The sequence below is a fragment of the Convolutriloba macropyga genome, unplaced genomic scaffold, assembly GCF_964194025.1.
Source record: "Convolutriloba macropyga unplaced genomic scaffold, txConMacr16.3 SCAFFOLD_3184, whole genome shotgun sequence".
NCBI classification, from domain to species: domain Eukaryota; kingdom Metazoa; phylum Xenacoelomorpha; order Acoela; family Convolutidae; genus Convolutriloba; species Convolutriloba macropyga.
The window spans coordinates 1-10,311 of NW_027452872.1; the positions used below are offsets into that span (position 1 = coordinate 1).

Below are 10,311 nucleotides of genomic sequence, written 5' to 3' on the forward strand. Positions count from 1 at the left end.
ACTCTGATTTTGTTCAAGTTAGGGTAGAGATTATTTTGCACGACGATTCGAGTCGTTTCCGGTATTCTACCGGCTATGTTTTTTTTATGCAATTTTCGCTTGACGGTTTTGACTTTTCGAGTGACTTTTACGCCCTTGACTTTTTGCATTTCGCGTGATCTAAAATTCTCTCTCAATCTTAATTTCAAGCAGCTGAACTCAATTGGCGGCAATTTATTACTAAAAGTCAAATCAAAAGTGCGCCGAAACTGGTGTCATTTTTTAATTTAAATCTTAATAGTGGTATATGTTAACCTCTAATATGGTTATTTGAAGCCCACTATAGAACTTCTTAGTCCCATTTAGGCTACCCCTCCCCCCCCCCCCCCCGACTGAAGCAGGCTGCAATTGATTAGAGCTCCCACTAGTCGTTCAAGAGCAATTCTTCCGACGTTTAGTCGGTTATGTTCTTTTGCCGTTAACAAACTGAGTACATCACATTTTGCCAACCACATTAACTTATGAAAGTCACAAGCCAGATAGTCATCCTCTGAAACAAAAGAAATAGACCAAAACACGTGAAAAGAACAGAAACCATCAAGTGCTCATATTGATCTTTTCTTTTTGGTCTAAAAAACAAAAAAGCTAGTTATCAATTGTTGGAGATGTGATAAGGCAGTAATTCTTTTTGCTATTTTGCAGGTGTCAAAAAAACCACGAGAACATAAGAGAAGCACGCGAACAATGGAAAGTGGAGAGAGATCAGTTGAAGGAGGAGATCAAAGAAATGATGCATCCCAAGTTTGGATCCATCTTCAGGTGTCACAACAACCCAAGTTACTTCTTCAGAAGACTTAGTCGATTTGCAGATGTATACACAGGACACCTGTGTAACTTTGTCCACTACCCAAAAGACAGAACATTCTACCCCAAAAGGAATGCACTCCCACATGAGAGGTTCTTCATGCGCAGACCAGTCTTTGAGAACTCAAATGTCTAATTGCTCTCAAACGAAGTGTATTGATTGCATTGGTCCTGTTGGTTTATTACATTTTTTTTGGCATGTGACTACTCACTTGTCTCGCCATTCTGAGTTTCAAGGAGCGCTCTACTCGAAAAGGTACAGCTTATAAGGTCAAGTGAGTTTGGGCCACTCCAAGTGAAGGTTATTTGAGAGCAGCTATCAGAAGCAGCAAAAAGTTTGGCATAATCTTAATCAAAATATAACATCTGAGCCTTTAATAAACTAATTTTTCTGGTCTATTTTTTAGTATCTTGAGACTGCAGTTCTACGAAGCTATTGCTATTTTCTGGAATCTGTCAGCTATGTTTGTAGTAGTACTAGTATAGTTGAGACTTCTGAGTTATTCCCAAGGGCGGAGAAGGAACACGTCAATTTAATTTAGTTCTTGTTTGTGAGTTTTGACTGTGGGCTGCATGAGCCACACTTGCTGTTTATTCTCCATGTACATTTGTTGAGTATGTCAAATTCCCTAGGTTCAACTGATGCTGTTTTTGCTCATTGGCTCTGCTAACTTTTCACGTCTGTTTAGGACAATGTTGTGCAGCTACTTGAAGCGGATCAAAAAATTTTCATCAGGTTTCCGAAGTCGAGTTGTTGGAACTTTGCTGTCGCCTCGGCTGCATTGCCCTTTTCTTCGTGCTCAAAATTTAAAATAACATCATACTTTCCAAGAGCGAGAGATAATAATAGAAATAAATCGCGGAGGTCCTTATTTAAAGAAAGTGGAGGTGGGTTGCGTTGTATTAATCTAGCTTTGTAGGGACTGTTGGATTTAAGAATCCATTTCGTGGCAAATTCTTGTAATTTCTCAAATTTTGCAGGATCAGTTTTGCTTTGATACCAGCCTTGGGTGCCGTATGTAGCAATTGGTTTAGTGTAGCCGGTGAGCTGGAGGCGTTCACTTTGCTCCATTTGGGCTAGAATTTGCACAATTTCTTCGATTTGATTAAATGCTGTTGTTTCACTTTTATGCGAGAGTCACAATTTTCAGTCGACGAAAGCGTTGAGCTTATGAGCCCAAGTTCTTGTTAACAGTTAGTGTTTAATAGCCGCACAGCGATAGCTGGGGCTATTATTGGCCTTCTCTTGGTTTTTAAAATTCAAAGAATTTGAATTGTATTGGGGCGCTGTCTTTTTTTCAACGTCTGTTCACACATTTTCATGATTTTTGAAGTCAAATTGGAGTAGTGATTTTGGTCACGCCGAAACAGGAAGTGGAGCAAAAAAGCGAGTGGTTTTTGCGGCGTGAATTTTTTCGCTCTAATTTTAAAGCATAGTGAGAAAACGGTGTTTGAACAAAAATTCGCTTTCTCGCTGGTGGTTTTTTGTTCACAGGCGGCGATTTCACTTTGGTTTTTACTGTTTTGTCGATTTTTTTGGATCGGATTTTTTTCTAAATGGTTTTTCCAATCCATTCATAGTTCATTCCAGGTCTTATTTTTGTTTAGTCAATGAAAATTCTTTGAATTGTACGTCAGGACTTGTCCTGCTATGTTTTTTTTTTATTTCGTCGTCGCGATTTATGTTACGACCATATGACGTCACAATCACTGCAAATCTGATTTTTGTTCATTTGTTCACGCAATTTTAACTTAAATGCGTTCGTGACGTCATTTTTTGGTCTTAGTGGAGCGAGTTTTTCGTTCATTCGCGTGATTAAGTTTTTGGTCAGGCTTGACTTACCTCACAAAAATGACTTCCTCACTTTGAAATTGACTATTATTTACTTTAATTCAAAGAGACAAAGTCAAATGGGTGTGTGTCACTCTAAATGAAGGTTATTAGAGAGCAGCTAATAGAGGCAGCAAAAACTTATACAGATTTTTAATCAAAATATAACATATCAGCCTTCAATGAAAAGACGAATTTTTTTGGTCTGTCAGTTTTTATGAGACTGCAGATCTACAAAGCTATTGCGGCTATTTTCTGGCAATATGCCTGCTATGTTTTCAATGTCTCGGTTTTCCAGAGTTCCTCTGAGGTGTATTTATATTGACAGTAGCTTGCATTCTTTCTGATTTTGAGCGGAAACTTGTTTGACCGCACCACTGTTCAAAATAGCAAAGGCCATCGTCCAGGGACGGATGGTTTTCAATTACCTCTTTGAAGTCGTCAGTGAATCCAAAGTTTTCGGCGTTTATGCCATTTGATAGGTTGTTGATAAAGATTACAAATAGCAAGGGCCCAGGATGGATTTTTGGGAGACACGTTGTTATATCGAGTTGGGTTGATGATTTGTTGTTAGATTTTATGAATTGTTTTCTGTTGTTGAGATAGCTTACGAAAACCCACCTGTTTGAACAGGGAGCCAGCAGTTCCAAAGCTCTCTACTTTGGAGAGGTGGATATGGCGAGGCAGAAGCTTTGCTGAACTCGAGGTATAGTAGGCTTAGCTCACTTGTTTCTCCGACTTTTTTTTGTATACCGAGTCTGTGAACAGGAGATGAACTGTTGCCGATCCTCTTTCCCTTAAGCCATGCTGGTTTTCATAGAGAAAGTCTGCAGTGTTGATCGAGGTGGTTGAAGACGGTCTTCTCAAAAAATTTTGAGACACAACAAAGGAGACTAATAGCCCGGTAACAGAAGACATCAGTTTTGCTGTCATCCTTGAATATGGGAGCTTTTGACTTACCTACAATGTTTGAGGATGCCATGCTTTTTTTAATCATTGTTTGAAAGAGGACCCGAAGACTTTTTCTGATCTTTGGGCACATTGTTTGAAAATAATGTTTCTTCTATCATCAGGACTGGTTGATTTTTTCAAGGCTAAATGTGCTGCAGTTTCTGCTATTTCGGTGTGAGTGATTCTTATGAAGTATAATTTTTTGTTAGCTAGGAGCTATAGAACTCAACCTTGGGGTTAAAATGTTGTGTTGCGAAACAATCAAGTCAAGCGCATGAAAACTTGACTCAAGTCCTTGAACAAGTTGAAAACGGTTACCCGCAAATGTGTAATCATCGAAAAAACTGTAACAAAAAGCTTTACTGAATATAATCTTTTGACTAGAGAACTTGTTCCCTTATATATAGAACATGTTGAAAAGCTCAGCTTTTGCCTTGTTGGTTTCAACACGTTGACTGAGTTCCATTAAAGGTGGATTTCCCGATGCATTTCAAATATTTGTGGATGCTACTGTAACGTCGCCCCCTGAGAACTCCCTGTTCGAAAATTTCCAGGTCTTTCTCACTAGCTGCTTTAAGAGCTTTGTGAAGTTTCTTTGAAGTTTCAGATGATTTAGGTACCTCATTTGTAAAGTTACCTATCGATGTAAAGAATTATTCAGCCTCGTGAAGCCAAACCCTTGCTACGGTCGGTTGAGAGCAATTATAGAGACGTCAGTCTGTTTTGTTTTATTTCAATATATCGCTGCTTAAAATTAATGAGCATCTGCAAACACCCTTATTCGCTGTCATTTGCCCGGTGGCCGCCGTATTGGCCGACAGGGCGTTTAGCCGACAAACAAAAAATGAGAAATTTAACCGACAATTTAAGTAAAATGAGCAATAAAACTTATTCTGAAGCTGTGATTGGCCAATTTAAAACACTATTTCGTAAGCGGACAAATATACCGCAGTTTTTTCATCGACTAGTGTAACGAATGTCTATCAACTAGCGTAGCAAAGGTATTTTACCGCATCTGGCCCTGCCTCGCGGGCCATGGCCATGCCTCAGCGGCCCGTGGGACTTGATATGAATCTATCACAACCGAACTACTGATTTATGGACCAATGAGACTTTTATGACCAATTGAAGTAAAATTTATGACCAATTATGATAAAACTGTCGGCTAAATTTCCCATTTTTTCCTTGTCGGCTAAACGCCCTGTCGGCCAATTTTCCTAGCACCCATTTGCCCATTCCAACTATTACTCGTCTAGTGTAATTCACACAATTTGCAGTTAATGTGACGGATAATTCTGTCCTCTAAATAGCATAAGAAGACGAATTATTAAATTCAATTGATATCACTTTGCTTAGTTAACAATATCAGTAGCTTAAGTAAGAACCCTTTAGGGATATGTAACGAGATCGTCTCCCTATTTTTAGAAATTGAAACTTTGAATAGATTGTTTGTATATATTTGTTTTCAAGCCCAGAATTTGTCTTAGCAATGCTCCACAAATAAAATTTAAGATATGTAGGAATGCTTGTGCTGTTTTGAGCCTTTGTCGTTTCAAGATTATCAAGATACAAATTATTCCGCAAAAGTGAAAATGATAACCATCAATATACGTGCTTTGACTGAAGAACTAGTGACTGTTGTACGTAATGATTTTTTGACTTACTGGATGAAATGTACAGAGTGAATTAAATCACAGCCAAGTTATCTTGAGCTTAGTCAAGCTGAAAATAGCTGTGGGCCATCGTATCTTGAAAAACGAGTTTTGCGGCGCTTCACTAAACGAGTAACAAACGTCTCAACGCAAGGTTCAAGAAGGGAAATTTTTATACTACTCTCGAAGAATGAAAGATCTGACTTATTGTGAAAGTTTGTGGTATAGGTTGCATAGAAAAAGCGTAAATTTTTACGAAAGGTGTGCTGTCTATTTGAGATCTATAAAACCGGTAAAGAGATTTAGTCGAGAGACGCCATTTAATCAAAGATCCCGAGGCATTACTTCATAGAGCATTTTCTATAGGGTAATTTGGCTTGCAAATTGCACGTTGGTCGGACAAGATTGGCATTCTAAGTGTAGAACGCGCGCCTTTATAAATAGCTCTGAGGTTTTGCAATAATTTGAGTCGTCTTGGTTTTGATGGGAAACGAAGGCGAGTATTGGTTTCCTACCCCTTTTGCTGCTTGAATAGAGTTATTTCTAGAATTATGATTTCTGAAGAGTGAGTGTCCCTGATACAGAATCTATACTTGTCGTACGTGATGCAGAATTTATAATGCAATATGTAATAATGCATATGTAATAATTTATAATGCAAATTAATTAAAAGAGATGAGGTCAAATGAGTGGGTGGCATTCTAATTTAAGGGTGTTTGAATGCTGCTAATAGAAGCAGCAATAAGTTAAAGAGATTCTTAATCGAAATATAACATTTCAGCATTTGATGAAAGGTTTCTTTTTTGGTCTTCTTTTACAGATCTTTTTGTGGCTACAGATCTGCAAAGCTATTGCAGTCATTTTCTGGCAATTTGCCAGCTACGCTTGTTGATGTCCTTTCAGCTGTTTTTAAAATTGCTTGAATTTAATTTGACCTGTTTTAATTAATAGCCGCGAAGCGATATCGGAGGCTATTATTGGCCTTCTCTTGTTTTTTTTACAGTTCAAAGAATTTGAATTGTACTGGGGCGCTGTCTTTTTAAGATCTGTTCAGTCATTTTTATAGCTGCGAAGCTGTAAGCTGAGCGTAGCTATATTGCGGTGCTCTTGGTTTTTTACAATTCAAAGAATTTGAATTGTATTGGGGCGCTGTCTTTTTTTTAAGATCTGTTCACACATTTTCATGATTTTTGAAGTCAAATTGGAGTAGTGATTTTGGTCACGCCGAAACAGGAAATGGAGCGAAAAAGCGAGTGGTTTTGCGGCGTGAAATTTTTCGCTCTAATTTTAAAGTAGAGTGAGAAAACGGTGTTTGAACAAAAATTCGCTTTCTCGCTGGTGGTTTTTTGTTCACAGGCGGCGATTTCACTTTGGTTTTTACTGTTTTGTCGATTTTTTTGGATCGGATTTTTTTCTAAATGTTTTTCCCAGTCCATTCACAGCTCATTATAGGCCTAGTTTTTTGTTTGAATTAAATTTTCATTTCTCGCTAATGGTTTTTTTGTTCACATGCTGCATTTTGACATTGATTTTCTGTTTTTTTTCTCATTTTTTTATCTGATTTTTAAATGGTTTTCTCAATTCACTCATAGTCCATTCTAGGTCTAGTTTCTCTGTTTAGTCAATGGAAATTCTTTGAATTGTACGTCAGGACTTGTCCTACTATTTTTTTTTTGTTTCGTCGTCTGACGCTCTTTTTTCGTTTTACATTTGTTCACACAGCAAAGCTGAAAAAGTCAAATTTTCTGAATGACTTCTTCCTCACACTAACGGCATTTGCGCGCGTGACGTCATTTCTCACTCGCTTTAGCAAAATTTTTTAGGTTATTTGCGTGATTAGATTTTGATCATACGTGACTTACCTCACTCAATAAAATGACATTTGCACTTTAAAACTTAAGTTTAATTTGAATTTGTTTAAGGTCAAAGGAACTCATATTTGAAGTAAAGGTCCCTAATAAGAGGCTTCTGTGGGATGAATTTTAACAAGCTTTATTAATTTATTGCTGAATGTTTTTTAGCCTAGTTTTTTGAGCGGCGTCATTTTTTTTCAATTTGGATCTGTATCTGTTTCTATCTATTATATGGCACGCATGTCTATTCTTTCGCAGCTATTCTGGCAATCTGCCGGCTATGTTCATGATTTGAATTCAAATTGGAGTAGTCATTTTGGTCACGCCGAAACAGGAAGGAGCGAAAAGGTGAGTGGTTTTGCGGCGTGAAATTTTTTCGATCTAATTTTAAAGTAGAGTGCGAAAACAGTGTTTGAACAAATATTCGCTTTCTCGTTAGTGGTTTTTCGTTCACTTGCGGCAATTCCACTTTGATTTTTATTGTTTTTTTTATTTTTTGGATCGGATTTTTAATTGGTTTTCTCAATCCATTCATAGTTCATTATTGGCCTAGTTTTTTTTTTTTGAACCAAATAATTCTCGCTAGTCATTTTTGTCCACATGCGGAATTTGGCATTGATTTTCTGTTTTTTATTATTTTAAATCTGTTTTTTTAAGAATGGCTTGCACAATTGATGCACAATCCGTTCTAGGTCTAGTTTTTTGCTTAGTCAATAAATTCTTTGAATTGTACGTCAGGACTTGCCCTGCTGTTTTTTATTTCGTCGTCAAGATTTTTGTTAAAACCATTTGACGTCACAATCGCTTCAAATCTGCAAAGCAAAACATAAGCGACAGAAAATAGCCACCGTTGATACCCATAACCAAGATTGGGATTGAAAGAATTGACTTATGAAAGAACAAAACTTGAAGTAGCGTGCATCTAAAATTGGGTTTTACGGGTTTATACCGGTTCTATTGTTGATTTCATATTTTGATACTGATCCTGCTCATTTTCGAATGCTGAGCAACTGCTGTGTAAAATCTACTTCAGCTGAAAGCGAACAATAAAACTAGCCTAGAAAAATCAAAGAATTTACGCAAATTTTTTTAAAGGCGATAAAAGGTAAAGCGAAATAAATCTTTGTTCCACAAAGTAAAAAAAAACAGCAGGACCAGTCGTGAATTATAACTCAAAGAATTGAGGCAGCAATGTTTTCCTTAAAAGATCAGCGTCCAATGAAAAAAATACCAAGACCACAAAAGTAAACAAAAAACGAAAATTGAAAACGATTTCTATCAGAAAGAGTGCTAGAAGGGATTATTCATATAACAGCTGTAACTTCTAAGAATTTTTGACATAATGGAAGTTTAGACAGCGGACAACAACTTTGAAGAAAACGACCGAGGACAAAATAAATGGACAAAAGAAACATTTGGCCAATGAATGATGGTCATTGAAAGTTAGTAGCATCAAAGTCACTAAAACTCGTAATTAAAGCATGAGTTCTTCACCACTTATTGCACTATCTATCAATAGAAAGAAATCAAATTTAATTGAAAAAATTGGCGGACCAGGCAACAAATCAGCAACAAGTGCAGGCAACGATAAAAAATAAGTAAAAAACAAATGGTTCTGAAGCAATTGAATTAATTGAAATGAAAGTAACTCCTAAACAGATGCAACTATTCTTAATTAGAGAGCAAATGATATCTATAATCAATGAAACCATCCAAAAGAATGACAAAAACCAATTATAAAGTGGGCTTAATTCAAAAAAAGCTCTTGAGTAATTTTCGAAAAAAAGGCTTTTCGAAGTCCTTCAACCCTGCAACTTTTAATTTAGAAGAATAGAAAGACTCATCAACAATAACGAAAGTTAACGGGATTCTTTATTAATGAGGCTAAGTGACAGTGTACCCGAGAAAAAAAAGCCTAAATCCGATTTTAAAATAATTTCCGAAAGCAGGCGGTGGCAACTTTGTTAAAACCGTCTGATATGAAAAATCCTTGCAACCTGATATACAAGGGATTCATAAAAGACCCACTTAGAGGTTTCCATTTCCAAATGACAGAACAAAAGAAAGCTACAAAAGATGGTAATGACTTTAAAAATGCCTATTTCATACCCCTAGTTTCAGCTAAAGATAGTAAAGCTATATAAACATGCCTCAATAGAGCCTTTGAGACCTATCTTTGATGAGTTTAAATGAAAAACAAAAAAGCAAAAAAAAACTGGCAAAATTAAAAAAAACTTCATAAAGACGAAATGTCCAAAGTCTTTAAAACCATTGGCTGCTTTTTGAGGGGTGTCAACAAGATCATCTATGCATTAATAGGAGATACGTATTACCTCTCTAAGGTATTCGTACAGAAAATTAAAAGAAAAACAGCGAAAACAAGTCAAAATGCTACACATTAAAAATTTCGCTCTCAAAAACCGAAAATCTGCCTAAACACCATTCTCTCACTTCAACTTAAACAGCACGTTGAAAAAAGTTGAAGTGTTGACTACTCAATTTCTGCCCCTTTTGGGTGAGAGGGCAGCGTAACTTAAACACTCTTCAAGTTTGACTTCTCATTGGCATGAAGAGATCAAAAAAATGTGAACAGATCTAAAAAACGTAGCCAGAATACTCCGAAACCGACTCGAAGTACACCTTTTATGACCCACACAGCCACTGAAAAACAAAATGAGCCTGCTGATTAAATTTATGAGTCATTTCAAAACAATAACAGGAAAGATAACATGAGAACGTCCAGAAAGAAAATTATCTGATAAAAGTATAACCGAAGTTACTCAAATGAAAATCACTTGCAATAAATAACTGACCACTTTTAAAATTTAAAAAAAAACAACGAAACGCTACATAAAGAGAAAGCAGAGAAAGGGGAAGAAAAAAAATGAAATTGTTAAACAAGTAACTCCAGAAAGGGATAAAATGCTACCTCTAAATTCTGGCACCCTTTGATAAAATTCCTTTACTTGATTAGTGCACAGCGCAACTTCGGTCAAAGTCACGTTAAACAACAATAAAAAAGACACACAAAACACTGGAAAGGAGAAATGAATTAATTCACCAAAAAAACTGCGATGCTCAAAATCTTGGACTATCAGATCTTAATAGCTATGCCTATATAATAGTGCTAGGTTAATCATCGAACAAGAAAAGCTATTACTAAATGCTTAATTTAGAAGAA

At 36.5% G+C, this 10,311-nt stretch overlaps 1 long non-coding RNA gene across 1 annotated transcript; it reads left to right on the forward strand.

Annotated features, from left to right (window-relative positions):
- The first annotated feature begins 377 nt into the window (after window positions 1–377).
- LOC142357864 (uncharacterized) lies at window positions 378–4,045 on the forward strand. The gene is made up of 2 exons (XR_012761719.1): window positions 378–3,531; window positions 3,564–4,045. It is a non-coding gene; the product is annotated as an uncharacterized LOC142357864 (long non-coding RNA).
- Window positions 4,046–10,311: the final 6,266 nt, after the last annotated feature.